The following is a 22,547-nucleotide window of genomic DNA, read 5'->3' on the forward strand; positions in this document are numbered from 1 at the left end:
GGGCGGCACGTGGTGGCATACTGCTCAGGTTTCACCCCGCCATGCTGCAGGGATAGGTGGGTCGCGCCGGTTGGATCACGCATGGGCGTCGCAAGGATATATTTTTTGGGGGGGACTGCAATTGATTTAGTTGTGGAATATCCATCCCCTGGGAAAAAAGTGGGGGGTCCGGGGGTCCTCCCCCGGGAAACTTTGGGGTTTGAAGGTGCAAAAAGGTGGTTTTTAGGCATTTTCTTTCCTAAATATTCTAATTATAGTTGGTTGCAATAAATAATTTATTTTTTAAAAAAAACATTTTCAGAGAACAAATTTGTAAAAACACAGTGCTCACATTACCACAATTGGACTAAATGCACCATGCGCAACATATGGGTTATATCACAGAAATCATATTTTTAATATAACTACGAAACTAAATATATTATTGGAGGGAATGAAATTGAAGACTTTTATTATTGGGGGGGACATGTTCCCCCCCGTACCCACAGGTTGTGACGCCCATGGATCACGCCTGCGCATATCGCCACACACGGCATAGCGGGGTTCGAGGTTATTGTTGTGCACCGCGCCACGGGAGTATATTCGCAAGGAAATGGCGTTCTTACAAGTATGTATTATTTTAATTACTAGTGTTAATCAGTATATTTAAACAGTGTTGTATGAGTATTGTTTTAGCTGTGTAACTAAATATTTATTGCTGGTATGATACTTTTCACGCTTTAGTTTAACACTGGTAATTATTTTTCACAAGTTATTATTTGATCAACTAAATCACACACCGTATTATAGTTATGAGCCCACGAGCGTGTAAATATTTCGAGTCCAACAGAGAATATGCTAGTTAAAAGAAATTCAAACAAATATCGTGCGTGGAATATTCATAATTTATAACATCTGAAACAATTGTTTCCAATATGGCCTCATGGCTGTGCGGTTTGCAACACTGACTACCATCTCGGCGGCTGAAAATTTTTTTTGTACTTGTAAAAATAAATACGGCGCACACGACACTTCAAAAGTAATAAATATATTTGAATTAATGAATGCAAATAAAAATAAATTTAATAATTAAATTGTAGATTTCATTTCACTCCTTTGTACCCATACAAAATAGTGATAATTCAATAAAAATGATTCAATTTTATTCATAAAAGTATGCAGAAGTAGATTTTATCATACAATAGATAGAAAAATTTAAAAAAATTATTCCTCAAAGAATATAATATTTTTAATGCCTAAATGGTTTGGTTGCAAAAACCTATTAAGGCTCAGTCTCAGGCCGAATATGATATTTCATTTTCTTCTGGACCAATCATTTCATCAATGTTTTGTTATGACGTCACATTAAACTATCGTCCGTAAATCGACTTTACAGAAAACCAATTTTTTTTTTTTTTTTTTTTCCAGAAACTTAGCCAATATACATGCCAACGCTAGGATGAACTAAGAGCGTTTAATCGTGTTGTATACATTTTCAAAAAATTGAATGTTGCCTTTCTCATGTATTAATTAATTTCTATATATCAATCATAAATCAATCAAATAAATTGGCTTTTCTACGAACCAGAGTTTAACAGGGTTTGGGAAATCCTACTTTTTATTGATTTATGAATAATATATAAAAAATAAGTTATACAAGCCAAAGGCTCCACAAAAATTATTTATTTAAAACTGTATACTACAAATTTTCAGAGTAGGGTTGACATAAAAATTGGCCATAAAAGTTTCTAAGAACTGTTAAATAGATACATATGAAATTTTCAAAACACTTGATAAACAATGAACGATACTTATATTATTGTTCACAAACGCGAGAGATAGACCGCGATGCCAGGTTCGGAGCTGGCTGGCAGCCCTGCGCGGTCACGTGCGGCTCGCTGATGATGTAAGACATGCCGTGCGCGCCTGGTCGGATTACAAGGGTCTTCGCTACCTCCTCCCCCCCCCCCCCCCCCTTATAGTCAAGCCACGGCGCCGTCAGCCATCGCTGAGCGGCCCTGCGGATTCCGCGGGCCGCGGCGTGAGCGAACGACGCTATTCTCGACTCTTCGGGCGTTGAGTCGGCGCGGGATGACGCGACTCGTCACAGCTGCTCTTGTCATTTTTAGAAGGGCGCCACGGACTACTTTAGCAGGGACGCCGGCCTCCGCGAGAGTGTGTCTTGGGCGACAGAGTTCCCGCGAGGAGTGATGACTGTGTAACTTGACAGACATTGAGTGACTTGAGAACAAACATTTCGAAGTGCGAGTAATTGGCGATTAGGCACTTTTAAGTAAGATTATTTATTAGTGATGTAAATATTGGTTAATCAATAAAACTGTAATAAAACTTAATGGGGCTATCCCTTACGAACCCAGTTCTCCCAACAACATTATTGAAATAGTAACATTATGAAAATTATTTAAAATAATGAGCAAAAAAAAATAATTGAGGATACTCGTCCCTGGGACTACAATTGAGACGAGCTACGTGGCACAGGCTATGCACCTTGGGTGGCGGGCCAAGAGAACGAGGACCGCCGTTGTGCAACCGAGGGCTATATCCGCGCGACACCGTGCAGGGTCCCTCCCTCCCTTCTCCCCTCTCGACGAGTGTAACCCCCCCCCCCCCTCCCCGGTCGCCCCCAGCCTTCGCCCCCCGGGGCGAGTCCAGAGGGTCGGCCCGTGACGGCCGCCGGAGATACGCGGGCCCTACCCCGTGGCAGAGTCTGCGGCGCGGCCGCGAGTAGCAACCATGCTTCGCCTCCTCTGCCTGCCACCTTGAACACTTCTCCCGGGTGTTGCACAAACAAAAACAAACCAAAAAATGCAGGCCCGTACAAACGGCGTGTGCCTTCAGTAAGTCTCTCGTGAACTCGAAAAAAAAAACTACACACACACACACACACACACACATTCACGTGTTCTACCGTGCAGGTGAGGTGTCGGGTGTTATAAGACAGTTCTGCAAGCCAAGAAGCCAACACGCGCGCCTCTTGATACCCGACATTTAATAACGGGGTCAAGACAAACGAGGTCTGCGGAGAAGGCTGCCTCAGCTATCGGCTGTCATGGTAAGTCATTGGCATTTCTCCTCGACGTGCAGTGTTATCTTTGTTAGGCAATGCGGCGTGTGTTGCTGCGAGCGCAGCACATGGCGTAATGCTGTGAAGTAACTCTTTGTCGTCTAAATTGCAGTAATTTTTGACGCAGGAAAAAAAATTTATATATGCGTGTGTGTGTTTTATATATTTGTTTCCATATACATAATTTTTTTTTTGAAATCTACCTTCTTTCATTTAAATTTTTGTAAATGCACTTTGATTTTGCTAAACTGAAAATATTTAGTGTAAACATTATTATTGTTATGGGAGTAAGTTTGTTTTGCCACTGTTTTCACGTGTGTAATTGAGTATTCACAGTGAATGTCGAATAATTGGTTATTCAACTATTCAGTCGCTACTGTTACAATAAATCGTTTGTTAATGAACAGATGTGTTTCCCTCAAAATTATTATAAGCTAATTTTTTTTTGTCTATTGAAGTAGATAGAGAAAATTAGCTCGGGCAATTTGATTTTTTTTTCCGAGTTAACTCCAGTATAGGAAATCGGTAACTAGTTAAACCCCTCTTTATTTTTTTCAATAATATGCCTAGTTCCAATGCTTAAAAAAGTGGGTTTGTGGTAAATAATAATAGTTTAATGAAACACTCAAGCTCTTGTATTTGATGATAGTTTTATTTGTAAATTATTAACAGATCGCAATAATTACTAACGCATAACAGCTCCATTTCCACCCACAGCAGGCTTTATATCGTCAAATGCGATGACTGTTTAGTACTATCGTTAGTTATCAAAAGTGTTAAGTTGTTTTTTATGTATATTTACCTAGATACAACACTCACGGAAAGAAATATTTTTTCTTAGATTATTATCAAAATATTTCACAAATTTCTTGGGAGCATCTAATAGGCGACGACTAATTTATCTAGGCTGTAACTGTTACTATAAAAAGTGGGAAGACTCCATTTTTTAATATAAGGTAAGGAGTGTCCTTACATCTTGTCATATTCGTATAGGCATATTTCTTTACAGATAAATATATAAGTAATCAAACCTGATCATGGCTTTCAAAATCCCCTAACAGATTTTTTTTTGTTAATAGTAAAGATCATTATCCAATATTTCTAACGTAATGTTTATGTGTGTGTGTATGTGATTTGCTTACGTTATAGTTGTACAGTTGTAATAAAATTAACTGCATCTTGAGATGATTAATTTTGAGAAAATAGTCTTCATTTATATTGCTTTTAATCACCAAGTCTAAAAATTAAGAAAGAAATAAAATCTAAAATCCAATATGAATAGTTTTAACGGTACAGCGGTTTTGTTTTGTTTTGTTTTATAAAGAATTTATATGCCCCCCTACCGCTTTCCAACTTTTCCTTCCAAGGCTTACAAAGGAGACTGCTCCTAAATAATTCTAAAGAAACCCACTTTAGGTGCAGTTCGTACATACGACTATTGTGGGTAGAAGTCACTTGTTATGATGACTCCTGCTTCACGGAACATGACAGTTCGTTTGTCGGATTCTTAGCAAGTCATAGTGATAAGTACCTAATAACAAAAAAAAATTATGTATTACTGCAGTTGAAAACATCAAACCAATGTCATAAAAAATCAGTCAGATTTTTTCTTCTGAGTGTTGAAGTTCTCCGTTATTTTCTTTTTCTAGTCGTCAGCCATGGCTTGACTTTGATTTTTTTTTGTTTGATTTTATATCACAAAGGATTGAGGCGACAAAACCTTCAAGTTTATAGTGGGCAACTGACTCGTTGCTCAAAACTATTAGTCATGCTAGAGTTTGGGGATAAAACGTGGAGGTATTATTATAGATAAGTCTTTGGAGTAGGCGTCTGTTCAAAGATTTGTCACCCTGGTTAGCAATTAGTCAGAAAAAAGAAACCGTAGCTGGACAAATGATAATGCTAGGCGTTTGTTTTATAACTTGAAAGGAGCTTTATAGGATGAATCGTTAAATTCCATAATGAAGTGAAGAATTGTTGAATCAATGTGTTGACGACTTGTCAGAAAGGAATTAGCATCTTCTTATCATTTTAAACGAAAAAAAAAAAGTTATTCAGATGGGACATTTTTGGAAGTGGGGTGCTCGTTCTCAGTTTTACTTCAATTAATAACAGGGCAAAGACTGCAACCAGCCATTCCCTATCTTTTTTAACTCCGTGGAGTAGTAGAACCCACAACTCCGCGTCACACGAGAGTGGCGCGAACTCCTCGCGCTCTGTCGACTTCGTGGACTCGGGAGTTGGAAGCGCCCCAGGAGAGTTTATTTATCGTTCAGCCTGTTGCTCTAGAACCGCTTGCTAATTTTGTCTCCCCCTCCCTTCTTCGCCACAGCTGTTCGGCCACACAGATGTCACGTGACCATCAGGCGGTGCAAGCCAGGTCTTTCACCGCCCGCCCTACAGCAGTCACTGGCTTCAGTCCAACCTAAATGCTGTTCCTTTTCGCATTACTTAAACCTTGGGCGTTCTTAGATAACTGCCAACATATAACACAGCCAAAGGCCCTGTCACACCGTCAAACTTTCGCTTCCAACACCTTCCAATATCGATGGAGGGTTATGGCATCACAAAAAAAAATAGTCACCAGCGTAGCACGTTTCGTTGACAAGATTGATGACTTTAGTTCCCATCTAATATTTTGCAGAAAAGGAGGGTTCGAAATTATGTTGGATGTTGGACGGAATCAGAATCGTGCCCAGCGAAAACGAAAAAGGTGTCCGTTTCCGTCACAACAAATCTTTAAAGATTTCGAAGGTGAAGTAAATAAAATAACGTTAATAATGTTACGGTTTATAATATAGGAAGAACTGGGTTCATAAGGGATAGCCCAATTATATTTTTCACCATTTTTATTAATTATTGATATTTACATTAATAATAAATAATTGTACATCTAAATGTCCGATCACAAATCACTGGCACATAAAACTGTTTGTTCGCAAGTCACTCAATGCCTGTCAAGTTCCGCAGTTCGCACTCCTCACTGGAGCTAGGCTCAACCGTGGTTCGCCCCTTGGCGCCACTCAGTCGCCGCACTCTCGCGATCCAGTCGAACTCCACGTCGCGCCACTCTTTGGGGAAGGGGGGGGGGGGTTGTTTGTCTCTCACCCTCTTCGCCGATGTCACACTTCCCTTCGCTCGTTGAACTCTCAGAACTCTCGGAACTCATCTCGGAACTGCCGTGGAGGCCGGCGTCGCTGCTCAAGTACTAGTCGATCATATTTCCAGAACCGACGAGAGCGACTGTGACGAGTCGCGTCATCCCGGGCCGACACAACGCCCGAACATTCCAGAAGGGCGGCGTAAATTCACGCTGCTCCGCGCGGCGGCCCGCGGAATTTCCAAGGCCGCTCAGCGATAGATAACAGCGCCGAGGTTGGTTGATGCGCGGGGAGCGGAGGGGGAAGGGGGAAACGACGACCATTGTAATCCGGCCAGGCACGCATGGTATGCCTTATGTCAGTGGACCGCACTTGACACGGCGCAAGACGCCAGTGGCCTGGCAGGGCCACCAGTAAACTTCGACCCTGGCGCGTGTCGCGGTCCTGTCTGCGTTCGTAACAATATGAATGTCGTATTAAAAAAAAAATTATATGTCAAAAAATAATAATATGTCTAGAACTTTTAAAAATCACTGAACATTAATTTTATTGTGTAACGAATATTAACGAATAGATGCTTCAAAGATTAAAAAATGGACAGGAAAAAAAACAAGTTAAAAATTCCATCAAGCACAGTGATGCATTCTTTAATTTCCAAATTATATTAAAATATAAAAGTTTAAGAACTCAGACCAAAAAAACTTTCCTGGATATGACATAATGTAAAACATAGACTATTTGAGTCTATATGTCCACTTTATTTTCTGGAAAATATTAGAATCTATAATGTGACAAGAAACAAAAGAAATAGGATTCTCGGATTACTGTGTGTGCATCGACAACCTTCCCCTTCCCCTTCCCCTCTCGCAGCGAGCCAGGAGAGGCGTGGAAACCAACCGCACTTGAGTCAGTCTTACACGAGCAGCAATGTCGTAACTCAGAAGTTTACTTGATCACTCGTTTGGTAACTCAGTCACACCACAGCTTTTAAAATTGTTGTCTATATGTCCCCCCAAGTTTATTTTTTTTATTGCTTAATATAATGTTGTGGCTGAAAACCCGATATTTTTTTTTTCAATTCGTTGTTTACAAAAATACGCATACAAACTAATTTCAGATATGCATAAATTTAAAGGCCCTTGCGAAGGCATGGCAGAAGAAACTGTTATATTGTTAACTGCACCAGTAAAATAAGAGCTTTAGTATCTATCGTTCCAACACATATATGCCACTTCAGAACATTGAAACAGGAGTAATATGTTACCACACTGCGTGAAAAAAACATCATAGCAAGAAAATCTCTTTTGTTGACACAATTTTTACTAAAAACAAAAGCTACACTTTCATCATTGTTGATAGTCAGCCAGTTTTGAACGCCTTGTTTAGGTTATGTAACAGGTGTTTTTCATCAACCCGTCACGGATTTTTCTTCGCAAAGTGCAAAGTGTGTTTCGTCACATCCCTGAATGAACGCAACCCGCTGCACTTCTCAGTTCGCCTGTGGGCTAGGCGACCCGCGAAACTTGAGCGAGGTAGAATAAGAACGTTCTCGTTCATTTGACAGCTACGTGGCACCTGAAGATAAGTCCGGTGCGTATGCTTTCCGCACAGGTTGGACGACCAGAAGAAAGAATATTGCCCCTGGTAGGGTAGAGAAACACCCGTTTTTTTTTTTTGCAGCAACGAGAACTACACGCACAACGAGTTTAACTAGGCCATTTTGACACAGAAACTACTACAAGCATCTAAATCAGACATCACGACATTCACATGCATCAGTTAGCCACCTGACTGAAGGGAAAGGGTGACCTCCCCCCACCGACACCTACACTAATTAATTTAGAGCCAAGAAACAGAGCGACAGCTATTTTACTACTTTCGGGACCGTGAGCCACCTTTAATCTTAAAATCGCACACTTCGCGCCCCGCCGTCGTTTCTGATGATTCGAACAAAGTGACGGGGTCGCAATCTTGTATTGACTTCCCACATAGCGAGTTATGGGAACACAATAGTTCCTGGTATCGCTGTCACACGCTCCCGGCCGAGCATGTGAGGAAACGGCGGCAGCAACGAGAGAGACCGACACCAAAGCTCCAAGACGCCGCCTCGTCATTCACGAGTGGCCAAGCGAAGCTCTGTGCGCCCGCAGCGCCGACCGAAGGACGGCATCACAAGGGAAAGCCCTGTCACTTCAGACCACCACTGAGGGGTTGGCATAGAAGTCACCAGCACCAAGTTCAGAGTCTACAAGTTAAATACTGCACTTGATTGGTTGAATGACGAGTAACGGCTAGCAGGGGCGTGGCAATAGTTTGAAATCCCGGACGAGGGAACCATACTCGCCCGGGGAGTGTCTGTACGAGGGGAAGCCTACGATTCACTCGTCCTTCTGGACATACCTGAATACTCACGTTGGCAAGCCTTCTTTCACCAGACGAGAGAGCCAAACGTCTGATCGTGCATCTTAGGTTTTTTTTTGTTCATTGTAAATAAATATACAACTCATGATAACTAATGGTCAATTAGGTTAGGTTAGCTACATTATAAATACTTTAAAACATTGTGGACGGTTGATTTGGTTAGGATAGCTACATCAAAGATACTATGTGAAATCATGTAAACTGTTTCCCCCAAATAAATACACCTGTTGTGGTACGGAAAAAAAATTAAGCGCGCATGAACTTCGGGGAATTTCGGGTTTGGCTCTCTCGTCTGTGAAAAGAAGGCTTGCCAACGTGAGTATTCGGGTGTGTCCAGAAGGATGAGTGAATCGTAGGCTTCCCCTGTACGAGAGGTGACTGACTGCTGGACGAGACCGAACATCCAACGGACACCCGTGACTGGATTCGAGTCGGACTGGATTCGACCACGGAACCCGACAAGTGACTTCAGCGAGTACAAGGGAAGCACGCGCCCTTGTTCTGCAATGTTAAAACCCCGCATGGCTGAGTGTACAGGCTTCGGCCTGAGACACACTTAGGTCCTCCCTTAACCCAGACCACCCCCACACACATTTAAATTAACTTAGGCTAGGAAGAAAAATCACACTTTTTTTTTTCCACTAAAACTTTGCATTAAAATTTGGCCTTGAACTTTTACTCCATTCGCGCTCAAAGAAAGTAGTATACGAATGGGGCTCCGGAAACAGGATGCAGGACGTGGATTGTGATTGTCGGTCCGCCATCTTGGATTGTGACGTCACGGCGGCCATTTTGGATTGTGACGTCACGGCGGCCATCTTGGATAAGCGTAACGGGACACCGCGTAACGGGACACAGCGTAACTGGACACAACGTAACGGGACACAGCGTAACGGGACAAGTAGATCACAGCAGCCATCTTGGATCCGCCATCTTTAAATCGAGCGCCCCACTCATTATGATGGAATTTTCGTCTCCATCGCCATATTGATTTTTTTCTGTTCCACTGGAGGCCGCCATCTTGGATACCGACGGCTTTGTTTCAGCTGTTTGTTCCTAGATAGCGCCAGCATCGCTCTTGACTTTTTTCTGTTCCACTGGGGGCCGCCATCTTGGATACCGTCGACTTTGTTTCTGTTGTTTGTTCCTAGATAGCGCCAGCGACGCTCATGTTTTTTTCTGTTCCGTCGCAGGCCGCCATCTTGGATACCGTCGACTTTGTTTCTGTCGTTTGTTCCTAGAGAGCGTCAGCGTCGCTCTGTCTCATCACATAAGGTCGATGTTCCATTACCTACCATAGCTATTATGAACCTTATCGACATTTTAAATTTAATTTTTTATGAAAAATATATTGGAAACGCTGTGATTCGAACCATCGCAGCTCTGATCTCTAGGTTGGAAAACTTACGCATTTAACCACTCGGCCATCGAGACATTTACCAGATTGAAAATTAAATAAGGTATATATAAAAATAACATGCATATTTGAACTTGTAATTTTTTTAATTTAAAGTAATAATAGCACCACCTGTTCGAAACAGAACCACCATCATGGATTATGAGGTCACCGTTGCAATTACCGTTATGGTCGCCATCTTTGAAATTCATAATTTTTATGCTAGAGATTCGGGAAAAAATTCAAAATTCATTAAATAAATTGACAATAAATATACTGATTGAATAGATCGACTAAGCTCCTTGGTTCGATCCCTGACCGATACCAAACAACTTTAATACTTAAAAAAAGTACCACTAAAGTGACAGGTTTGAGAAAATAAAAACACCGCAAGTTCTTTTAAAAAAACTTTTATTACATACATACTACACTACTACAAGTACAAAAAATACACAGACAAATTACTAAAGTTTTTGGTTAAGATTTATTTCCGCATTTAATCCTGTGCTGTTCAAGACACTGTATAGCTGTGAGTCCTGATTTTCGAGGTCGATTAGCGAAATACTTAAAGCACATCTTACACATATAAATCTTCTTTTGATGTTTTGTAACCTGGGGTCTCACAAGTCGGGAGAAGTTCTTGATGTAGCAGTAGTGTGCAGAACCGCTTTCATTTGTCACAAGCAACAAATCGAAATGATTTTTTCTTTCTTGTTTGGTTACACGAATCGGACACACTTTATTATCCTCATTTAGCGCATACACATTAACTGAGACTTCAGGGTTATTTTTCTCAAAAACTTTTATCTGATTTAACGGTGGCGGATAGCACAGTCCATCGAAGTTGTACTTATTCTCCAAAGCATAATACCTCTTATCAACACGGTTTTGATGACTTCCCTCGACAAATCTTGCCAAAATACTCCATTTAAAACAAAACTGGTCCTTGAAGTTTTGACAATTGACTACTGCTCTTTTGTTGACTATCGCCTCAGGTAAGGCAATAAATGATGATGTCTGATGGTATGGAAGCATACTATCACTTGATTCGTTTCCTATGCACATAATCTTGTGACTATCCAGACTGTTACAATGCGAAAAAACCTTATCGCATTTGCCGCACCTATATGTCTCTCGAGAGATTGTCAGAGACCTACTGCAGGTTATTGATGCGCCACAAAATTTGCATTGATGCGATGTACGCTCTTCATTACTTGATGTCTGGAATGCAGATGATGAAACGTCAGCTGATGGTGGAACAGCACGTATCGTCGTCTCCTCTGCAGCAGGTATCGGGGTCTTCACAGCTGTCGTCACCATTGAGCCCTCCGCTGCCATGGTCTCCTCTGCTAATGGTATCGGGATCTCCGTCTCCATCATCGTTGCTGTCATCGAGGTCCCCGCTGCTGTCGGTAAACATTCTATTCCGGTCGACATAACTAAATCTCACGAAACTTAATGGAGAGAGCACGTCCGTACTGCACCGCGGCCAGAGGTGAACTGCGGGGCCCAGTCGTCCGAACCTCGCTTATATACCCGTGGTCTACTGGTATACTACATGAGTCAAAATATCGTCTGTATTTAAAATTATTTTTTTATTAGGTACCTAAAAATTGTAGAAATAAAAACACACGAGTTCAAGTTTTACACATTTATTTATAAAGAGTACACAAATACATATTAGGTTAAGGAATCAAGCATTTTCACAAGCAAAGTCTTTAATGCCGCACGAACTGACACGTCGACTCCGGTTCCAACTGGTTCGTTGACTCCGGTTCCAACTGGTTCGCAGGCCACAGGATCAGGAACACAGGTTTCCAGCTGGTCATCTTCTGTGACGTTGACAACTCCGACAAGACATGGTCGATGACGTCTGTGACCACGTCTACGCCTGGGCTTTTGCTCAGTGCTAGTTGGGACAGATTCACTGCCTGAACTTCGACGACGAGACGCACACCGTTTGGACGTCTGCGTAGATGCATCACAGGTCGCAACAGGTTGCAACACGTCCATGTTTGGTGTTGCACATGCAGACGAGGCGACTACCTCAGCGATGCTAGCAGGAAGGATTGTGTGTGGTCTCATGTGATAGACGACACAGTTTCCAGGTTCGCAACAAGCTACCAGCTGCTGAGTCGGTTCGTAGGACACAGGAAAGTGCGCAAACCGCCAATGCTGAGCGTCTCCATCACAGGTTTCTGTATATGTACGTAGATACCCGGAATCCCAGTAGCTGTACTCGACACTGCTGAAGCTAGGTCTTGCGCTCACGTACACATTAGCAGGATGAAACGTAAACATCTTCTTGCAGGCCGAACGTCAACTGAAGGCACGTACGTAGGTACGTCATTTATATATGCAGGCTCCTACTAACATTGAGTGTGCCATTTCTGCATTAGCTGCGAGTTTGTACAGGCACAGACACGTTCAAACTTGTCACGTAGCTGCACGGCGTATATTGCACTAAGCTTGCGCAGGGAAGGGCAGCCGTAGTCGGTCTGTATATCCACAATTTCAGCTGCTCCGGCGTCACACAGTTCTCGTAGCCATTTCTTCTGTTCAGGTCCGGCAACGTAGATTATTTCGTTTTGCAGTAGTAAATTTTCAATAGTGTTTTTCACTTGGTGGTACGGAATTTTTCCTTCGTCCCACTCTAGTCCATGATAATATTTACATAGCCATTCATTCGATCGTTTACTTTTTTCGTCTAGTAGTTTCCACGGATACGGAGGTCGGAAGCTGCGGGTTCGAGTCTTGTCTCCGGAGGTGACGCTAATTTCCTTGAGCACGAATCCATTTTGACTCTGGAAACCTTGCAGGTTGCAGTACATCTTGTGGCTAGCAATGCTCGGTCATAACTAAATTATCATAGAAAACGAAACGGTATTTATGTCAGAATTTTCACAAGTTTGTCTCGACAATTGTATGATGCAAGCCGATCGTGAAGTATCAGACAAAAAGCATAGGTGTTTGGTGGAATATTTCCGCTAGTCGTTATCTCGATCCTACAGTCGATGATGTTTGAATTTATTCGATCATCCTGTTTGGAAACGTCAAACACCATTAACGGCGCCTTGTTCTTGAAACTGTCGGGACTCAGTATCGGTGACTGTATCCGCCCATAGTAAGCTTGCTGAAACTTGGCGTACATTTGATATGCTAGAAGAAATCTTCCACTTTCAAAATCCATGTTCATGTCAACGTACGGATAACTTTCGCTGTTTAAAAATATTTTTACATTGCGTATTTGACAGTTATCGAATACGGAGCGACTTACTCCTGCATTGAGCTGTCTTCCGGTCTAAACCCGACGATGATGTATCTTGGTTTTTCCGTAGCGAAGCTGGACTTTACTATCCAATTGATACGCTGACTATGAGGCAAGCCAGGATAAGTTTCCAGGCTCCAGGATCGGAATGGCACATCGAAGTTCTTGCCATTTTCTATGTTCTTCAACATCTTGACTCGCTCAACAGTGCTCACTTGGATGTGGGGCAGCATCCACTCGATAGACTGTAGTGTTAGCGAGACATCTTGAGGGTTTTCTGCAGCGGCGACAATTGCATTAATGTGCGTGTTGGCTAGAAGCAGTACGAGCTCTTGTTTCGAATTAATGATTATATGCTTGTAGTCCTCAGCGAATCCAAGAAGCATGGGCAGAGGAACACAAACTTCGTACTTCCCTTCGGCATAAACCGGAAGCTTATATTCATCCTCGAGAGCCCAACCGGCCATCTTTGCAGCAGACAGTTCATTTGGCGTGAGCGAAAGGTAATTTTTCATAGCAGATGTTATGCCTACATCTCTCGTCTGGTCTACCTCGACACCATTGAGTACATAAGTAATGCGCTCGATTAGGTGAAGAATACCATTGCAGGATATTGATGTCGTTGTCGGATGCGTACCATCCGCTTTTGTAAGCGTGCCTCTTATACGTAGAAATGACTGCGAAGGTAAAGTACAAATATCCTGATGCTGTACAGCAATGCGTACTTCCGATGGTAGTGCGTACGGTCCGAGCAGGAAAGGCTGGTACTCGTGCAATTCCATTTTCGTAATGCTGTCATCAAAAATGACCGGATCTTCCACGTTGAGGATTTCGTCTTCCATATTTATTCGGCACTTGTCCAATACTAAGGAGATACTTTATGTTGTCAGGTGTTAACGCACCGATGTCTGGTAGAGAACTGTTCTTATTCACGGCAATACGATTTCTTTTATAATTGTTCGGTGTTATGAACTTTATGCCCATCGCTTCAAGTGCAGACGTAATGTAATTTCCTCGTCTTGAAAATTCACCAATCGTCCTCGCTGGTCAACGATTCGGACGACGACTTCGTGTGCGCACTTCACGACGACTGGAACGTAAATGATACTTTGCGGTAATTCTACCAGTTTATATCCTGGCGGGACCATCGGCGAAAACTCGTGCAGCATGTTGCTTAGTCTTCCGTTGAGATACGTTCCACTTGCCAAATTACAGTTTATTCTTATGAAATTCACAGGCAAAATGTTTACTGCGCGCGTAGATTCGTACGTTCTTCCTGTACCATACACCTTTGATTCGAATCCGAGCATCGTACCTATGGTCCCAGGTTTCGTAAAGTCGACATTTTCACTGCATGTTAGAATGCTTTTTTGAGTGTTTGGATTTCCACGCAGTTGAAAGTCTACATCCTGTGGTAACATATCCCTGATGTAATTTGCAATGTCATCTATTTCGTAAGAGCCAACAGGTAACTGTATTTCATGAGCGGTCCCATCGCTTTTCAGGAAGCAAATCTTGCAGTTTTCCTCGTCGATGTTCGGTATGGCATTATACGTTTGAAAATCTACGAGTCCGATACACCATTCTCCGTCTAAATCCAGAGGCGGGAAATGAACCGCCCGCAGCTCAGATGCGTGACCTGTCAAGGTAAGTGTTATCGACATGACTAATAAATTATCGTCACTGCACAACCTTTAAGTAGCATTTTTTATTTGTCAGCTAATTTTTGTTTGTTAAAAAGCGAAGACACAAGTGTCCGCAGTTTGTTTGATTAGGCTTCTGTTCCGTTTCGTAATTGTAAAACAACGTAGTGGACCGGCCCAGGTACAACCTAAGTTCTGGCGGAGGGCGTAAATTACCAAAACTATCGTAGTACTCGGCCATGTTTCCAGTCTTTACATAGGCCACCCAGTGCGTGCCGCGACCCGCCGACGTGTCTAAATTAATTATGGCGCACTCACGTGTCTTTGGCTTGCTGGGCAAAGTGTCTCGCATAAACACGCCGCGGAAATTTGGTATTTTAAGTTTGCGTGCGTACTTTATTAAATCTACGTTGGTGAGCGGTCGTTTCGGCAGGGAACTTAGGATTTTCTCTTTACTCGTTTCTTTTTCATGCCACGACCTGCCTTGTGAGGTTGCAAGTAGAGTCCTGCACCGTTTTTTTTACCGATGGCAATGGCTTCCATGCTTGCATTATGTCTACGTGCTTCCTTTAACTGCTTGCGCTCATTCTTCGAAGTGTTGACTGCCCGCACTATACCGCTCGTTGCACCGATGAGGCCGCCGAGAGCACCTAATGCAGGCAAAAGCAAAGGAAGAAATCCTCCTATAATCTTCTTGTCGAGAGTCTGTAATTTTTGCTTGGCTTTTTGCACGCCTGCACCAGTCTTGCGTTTGGTCTTGCGCGAGTTAGTCTTTGACTTGATGGAGCCGGCTCGACGAGCGCCCAGTCCTAATTTCGTCTTTGCCTTCATGATTTTAGATACGCCCCACGCTGCGATTTTCTCTCCTAGCCCCGCGTTCGACGATTTGCTTATATCTTCGGCTTCCTGTGCCAATATCTCGTCGGCTCGGTGCCTGGATTCCAGATCCTTGCTTAATGAATATGCGATATCGTGCTGCTTGCACTTTTCGTCCAGAGAATTAATTCCCACGTCACCGCGAGCTAACCTTTTCGCTAGTTTCGTGCCGGGGCCGCAAAATCTGTAGCCGGGAATGTGTAGCTCGAATGGTAGGTTGTTTATCAGCGAGTTTACGAGTCCCGCACCGATGTGTTTTTTGTTCTTACCTCTTCGAGTCATTACGCACAACTGACCAGAAAGTATAAATACGCTTCTTTTATACAATTACTTTAGTACAATGCAGGTCGTCAAGCAAGACGTGTGTTTGCCCGTGCGCATTATGCAAGACGATGAAACTATCGGTCGCGAATCACGACATGGCTTACTGTTGCCTTCTGCCGTACGATGCATAATGGCGGGTCCGTCCAACTGTGGCAAGACATGTGTTTTACTGAGTTTACTGGAGGAGCCAAACGGTCTTCGGTTCGAGAACGTTTACTTGTATTCCAAGTCGTTGCAACAGCCAAAGTACCAGCGCCTAGCTACTGTTCTACGATCTGTGGATGGTCTGGAGTATTTTCCGTTTAGCGATAGCGCCGATGCTGTACCTCCAAGAGAAGCAAAGCCTAATTCCGTGTTTGTGTTCGACGATGTAATGTGCGAGAAACAAGGCATAATACAAGAGTACTTTTCCATGGGCAGACACGCCAAGGTAGACTGCGTTTACCTGTGTCAGACGTACGGTAGAATACCCAAACATCTCCTACGAGACAACGCGAATGTCATAGTTTTGTTTCGCATGGACGAACTTAATTTACGCCACGCTTACGACGATCACGTAAACACCGACATGACATTCCAGGAATTCAAAGACATGTGCTGCTTGTGTTGGAAAGAAGAACACGGATTCCTAGTTATAGTCAAAGACTGGCCTCTATATAAGGGCAGGTACAGACGAGGTTTCGATCAGTTTATCGCCAAACATGAGTCATAGCATTTCGAAATTCGGTCGTAGCAGTCGAGACTTACGTACTGCTCTCAAGTCTCATGACGACGTTATCCGCAAATACATTTCGCTACTGGCTCAAAAAGTAGACAGTGTGAAAAAGGAATTACTTGAGTATCTCGTTGCCATCGACCAGCGTGTGGAAGCCTCGGATTCTCGCATTCGCGACATGATCGAAGTATCGAATGCACAAAGACGGGACGATCTGAGGACTTTTCAAAGTAGTCTGAAAGCATCACTATCTCAATCGTCAACAAATTCAGATTTGGCCAAACACAAGAAAGAGGTTTCTGCGAACGAATAAAAAAGTATATAAGGAGGTCTTGCAATAAGTTTTCAGCCAGTACAATGTCGGACCTGGCCAGTGACCTTCATCGAGCTATACAGTCTGTTCGCGAAAAATATTTACTTGCTAGACGAACCAGACTTGCACGTGAGATGGAAAATGAGGAGATATTTAAACCAATCACTAGTCGCCTCGACGAACTTAAAAACAAGGAAGAACCAGCCTTCATTGTGAAGACAGAAGTTGAAGATGAAATGCCGACTGTAAAGAAGAGAAAGTATGAACCGAATCGAGAAGAGGACTTAACAAGTACAGAGTCCATGCACAAGAAAAAAATACCGAAAAAGGGACATCAAGTTAATGCAATGGTCCGACCATACCTGATATCGTTTACGAGTCGGAATAATGACACGACCTACGGAGTGTACAGAAAACATAATAAGTGGTTCCTCGGTGCTAAAGAAATAGACTTTCTACCAGGAAACATCGTGCGCGTAGCAGAGTTCAAAACGCGCGGGACTCCGGGTCTGTACGAATTGCTGTTTCGCAGGGAGCCTAAAGGATATTCTCACAACGACTTACAAGAGTACAAAAAACTGCTAGAGCTAACCAATGCACATTTTCGCGATAACGATCCAGATAGTGGTGTATATAAAGACGTAGATCATGAAAAAATCGACATTCTCGCTAATCTCTTCAGTGAACTAACAATACATGGCGAAGGTTTAAAAAAGCTAGAAAGTGGTCAGACATTTGACTATGTATATTGGGACGACCCTAATGAATTAGTTGATCGCCTTAGAATTCTACATGCATCGCTTAGTGTAGGAAACTATTCGCACATCAACGAAATAGTCTCCATACTTGAAGAACTGAAGGAAGCCGGCTACATACAATGAGTCGAACCGGAATCGCTCGCGAACTTCATGCTCCTGCTAGACGGAAATACCTTCGTCGCAAAGTCATAGTTCGTGGAATTGATGATTTATTCCAGGCGGACCTTGTTGAGATGATACCGTATTCCCGATTGAATAAAGGTTTCAAGTACATGTTGACAGTCATCGATGTTTATAGCAAGTTCGCTTGGGCTAGACCTGTCAAATCAAAGACTGCAACTGACGTAGCCAAGGCCATGAACAATATTTTGCGTGATGGACGTGTACCGTCGCACCTGCAAACGGACCTCGGGAAAGAATTCTACAATGCAACCTTCAAGGCTTTGATGAAGAAGTATGGCATCAAACACTACTCTACATTTAGTAACGTCAAAGCCTCCGTTGTCGAAAGGTTTAACAGAACTTTGCGTTCCAAGATGTGGCGGCAGTTCACGGCTAACGGAAATTACAAGTGGCTTGACATCTTGCCGAAACTAATAAGCGAGTATAATTTGTGCCATTGCACATTTGTAGTAATGCGCATGCTCACTTTATCTATTTTATAGTTATTGTTTTTATTTTTTTTGTATAGCAAACTGGGAGCCATAATTTTTTTTTATTCTTGAATTTGTAAATCATCTTGTAACCAACAATTTCAGCATAATTTATATTTATAAAAGCACAAGTTTCTGTGTTAAAAATTGTTATATTAGTTTTACAACAAAATAATTTTACTTCTGTCCATAATGAATGTTGATTTGGGAAATCGCACTATAGTGCAACTCTATTTGTTTTACATGTGCAGTCTTTCATGTCTCAACTCTATGGTCTTCTTCAGTTGCACAAAATAATACGTCTTTCTTTTTGAAGCATGTCGGCCATGATGTAACTGTTCCTTAGCTTCGGCCGTTTCTTAATCTCTTGACATCAATGTCTTAATTAATTCTCCGTACACCGCAAGTGGTGAGTAAAATCGCATATTCCTTCAAGAATATGTGGAAATGATATTTTGTTCAATTATCTTATTTTGTAAAACATTTATGTACAGTGTGTGTGCGGAAGGCGTGGGTGGCCATGGGCGCGATTCCTTCGTGACACACAACTTCTTCGTCACCTGAGTCATGGTGCTCCTCAGTGCCTGATGCAGCTCGTCTAATCAGGAAAGATCTTTTTTGTTACTTTCTGCATGCAGAAGAGCAACCATGAGCCACCACATACCAAAAGATAAAATTTTAACCTAACATTTTCGGCATTGTTTTGGACTAATAATTAATTTTTACTTAACCTATGTAATTTTTAACCTATGTAATTCTTAACATCAAAATCAATGTGTTTAACTTAATTATCTGAAGGGGCCCCTTATCTTAACATTCATTTTTACTATAAGTATGACTGTATACTCATCAACTGATATTAAACTTGTTATTGTTATTATTTAAAGTAAAAGAATTTAAAGAAAAGAAAATATAAGGAACAGAGAAACGATATTGCTGTATTCATTTAACTAAAACCACTGTTTGTATTAATTTTGACTATTATATATATTTAACTATTTTATCCTGTAATATGGCCTACCCAGTCGGCTCAAGGTTCTCATGATTTTCTACACGCCTAACAAGGCACCATTGAGCCCGTTCCCCCATGCTTTCACTGCTGGCCTCTGTACCTCCTTGGTATTTGACCAGGTTGAGGTGAAGAGGGCGGCAGAGCTTGGTAGCAGAGCTGGTGGTTCTGGTGTTTTGTTGGTCGTGTTCACGTGTGTAGATGTTTGTCTTGCATGTGTCCACCCTCATATGTGCATGGCTTGGTTGTGGCAATAGTTATTTGCTGTTGTTTTTATTGTGGTAGTTTTGTTATTTGTTATTTTCATTATGTCCTCTTCAATCATCCCTGAGTTCCTCATAAAGGATGAATTGATCTTTGAGTGTCAATTGCGTGGCATTTCATGTGAAAACGCCACAGTGGCACATTTGCGTAAAACATTGCGTTTGGCTCTTCAGAACAGCACTCCAGTTAATCATGACCTTTTGATAACAGTGAACCCTAATGAGGAGTATAAAACCTGCACGAGTAAGATACTAGTTTTACAGGAGTTGGTTACAAACTTAGATGATGAGAATTTTGCCGTAACGCTCCCTCGTGTCAGAAATCGTTTGAATCACTTGAGTACACGCATTAAGTGTTTGCTTGATGTTCACACATCTAAACTGTCTGAGTTACAAGTTGCCTCACTTGAAAATATGATGGAGGAGATTCAGAATTTAGTTGAGACTGTTGGTAACGCTGAATCTCAGTTCTCGTTAGTGCGTGATGTAACACCTATCACATCCTTGACAAATATTTGTGAACAGTTGAGCAGGGTGACATTGCCCACTTCCACTGTCCCGAATCCACTTATTTCGTCAGTTCCTGGTCCGTCCAAGGTAGACTTTGATCCTGTCGGCAACGTTTGTAGCCCTATGTCCATTCCTAACCTAACTAACCCAGCCTATACCACATCCACTCAGTCCACTAGTCGGAACCCTCATGTTGTATTTAGTACATCAGCAAGCTCGACACATAATCCTACTCTCACTAGAAATTTTGCGCTGCCAAGTGTGTTTGGTAAACTTACTCATCCTCTCGAAACAATGTTGAAAGACTTCCCGGCCACTGATGGGTTGCACATACCTAAATTTTTAAATTTCCTTAAGATTATTGTTAAATTGCGACAAAGCAACACCATCCATGAGTCGCAGATCTTGGAAACTATTTATCCTTTCACTTTTGGGCCTTTAGCCGAAAGGACTCAGCAGGCAATTGCCCAGAACCTTTCCTTCGATGCCTACCATGAGAATATCCTTAGTTTTTTTATTCCCTTCAGGTTGCTTACACAATTGCAATTAAATAATTTCAATCGGTTACAGAAACCTGATGAACCACTTTCTGTGTATGTAAATGAGGTTAAGGAGGCCGCTGCCATTTTGCGACTTGGTGTAACTGAACAAGAGATTGTTAACACCATCCTAGAGGGGCTTTCCCCTGATGAGAGATCTCGGTTAGTCTTTCTCAGCAAACCCTCCACATTTTCCGAGCTCGACAGAATGTGTATCCATTCGCAAAATGTTAGGTTTGCGGATCATCACCGTAACCTACAGTTTGCCCACCCCACATTTAAGACTCAAAACTATGGTTTTCACAATTCATGTAATACCACACAGGTTAATCCTAACTTTAGGAAGAGTAGTGTTTACAACCAAACAAAAACTAAGCCAGACAATCAAGCACAAGGTCAATTTTGTAATTATTGCAAAAGAAATAACCATGTCATCAGAGACTGCAAGGTTCTGCAACAAAAAAACGCCAGAAGCAGGGATGTAAGGTGAGCGACTTACCCTGCAAGCAAGATCGGAAGCCTAATTCACAGTATAATGCTCACGTTCTTCAGCAGATTAACTCAGCTCTTTGTTTTCAAACATATTTTGGAGTACGAAAACACTTTCCAGATCAAGTTTGTAAGGTCAACTCCCCTAATATTGTGGGAATAAATTCCGTGCCAGTACCTCGTATTGTGGTATCGTTTGGTTCCTTTGATACTCCTGCTTTAGTTGATTCGGGTTCTACACGTTCTATCATTTCCTATGAGTTGTTCACCAAATTAAAGGAAGCTAAGGGCATAAAATCAATTGTAAAAGGCGATTTCAAGTGCTATTCTGCTTCTAATGATATTTTAACCATAGATTGTTGCGCCACTATTAAATTAAAAATAGCAAATTTCACTTGGGTTTTCCCTTGCTTGGTATGTAAAAATATAGGTTTGGATTGTATTCTCGGAGCAGACTTTATGATGAAAACCGGACTTATACTTGATGTGCAAGAAAAGTGTATTTTCTTTAAGTTCCTACCTAAACTCAAAATTTGGTTTGCTGACAGTAACCAGCACCTTGATAACCTTGCTGAAATCAATGTACACAACTCTAGTAAAATTGAAAGTGATACTTTGAGCCATCTGTCTGATGAACAGCGTATTGCTATCAGAAAACTATGTGAATCATTTTCTAAAGTTCTAACCTCCGAATTAGGTCTTACCAACCTCTTGGAATATGAGATTAAGCTAAAAGATAGCAGCTATGTTAAAAATCAACCTTACAGATTGGCACCCATTCAGATGAATCTTTTGCGAAACGAAGTACAGCAACTTTTGGATAAAGGCGTTATTGAGCAGTCTACCTCTCAGTATGCGAGTCCTGCATTTCTAGTTCCTAAATCTAATGGTAAGCAACGAATGGTGGTCGATTTCCGTCGCGTAAATCAAAAGATTGAGATTGAATCAGTTCCTTTGCCCGATCTACATTCAGCTTTTCATTGGTTTGCTAAAGCTAAGTACTTTACCACCATTGATTTAAATTCAGCATATCATCAAATCCCTCTCAAAAAAGAATCTAAGCACATCACTAGTTTTTGTGTACCCTGGAATTTATATCAGTTTACTCGAGTTCCTTTTGGGCTTGCTACTGGAGCTCAAGTCCTCACACGACTATTGGATCAAATTTTTCATGACATTAAATTTAAATTTGTATACAATTATTT

General features: G+C 41.9%; 1 protein-coding gene across 2 annotated transcripts in view; it reads left to right on the plus strand.

Moving 5' to 3' along the window:
* Positions 1 to 2,652: 2,652 nt before the first annotated feature.
* LOC134538717 (nocturnin) overlaps positions 2,653 to 22,547 on the plus strand; it is a 337,405-nt gene continuing 317,510 nt past the window's right edge. The window contains exon 1 of one of the 2 annotated variants that reach the window (XM_063380158.1): positions 2,653 to 3,052. The gene's annotated coding sequence lies outside the window, so the exon portion shown is untranslated. The remainder of the gene's footprint in view (positions 3,053 to 22,547) is intronic. The other variant, XM_063380165.1, reaches the window with a different exon arrangement.

Source organism: Bacillus rossius, chromosome 14 (genome assembly GCF_032445375.1).
Source record: "Bacillus rossius redtenbacheri isolate Brsri chromosome 14, Brsri_v3, whole genome shotgun sequence".
NCBI classification, from domain to species: Eukaryota; Metazoa; Arthropoda; class Insecta; order Phasmatodea; family Bacillidae; genus Bacillus; species Bacillus rossius.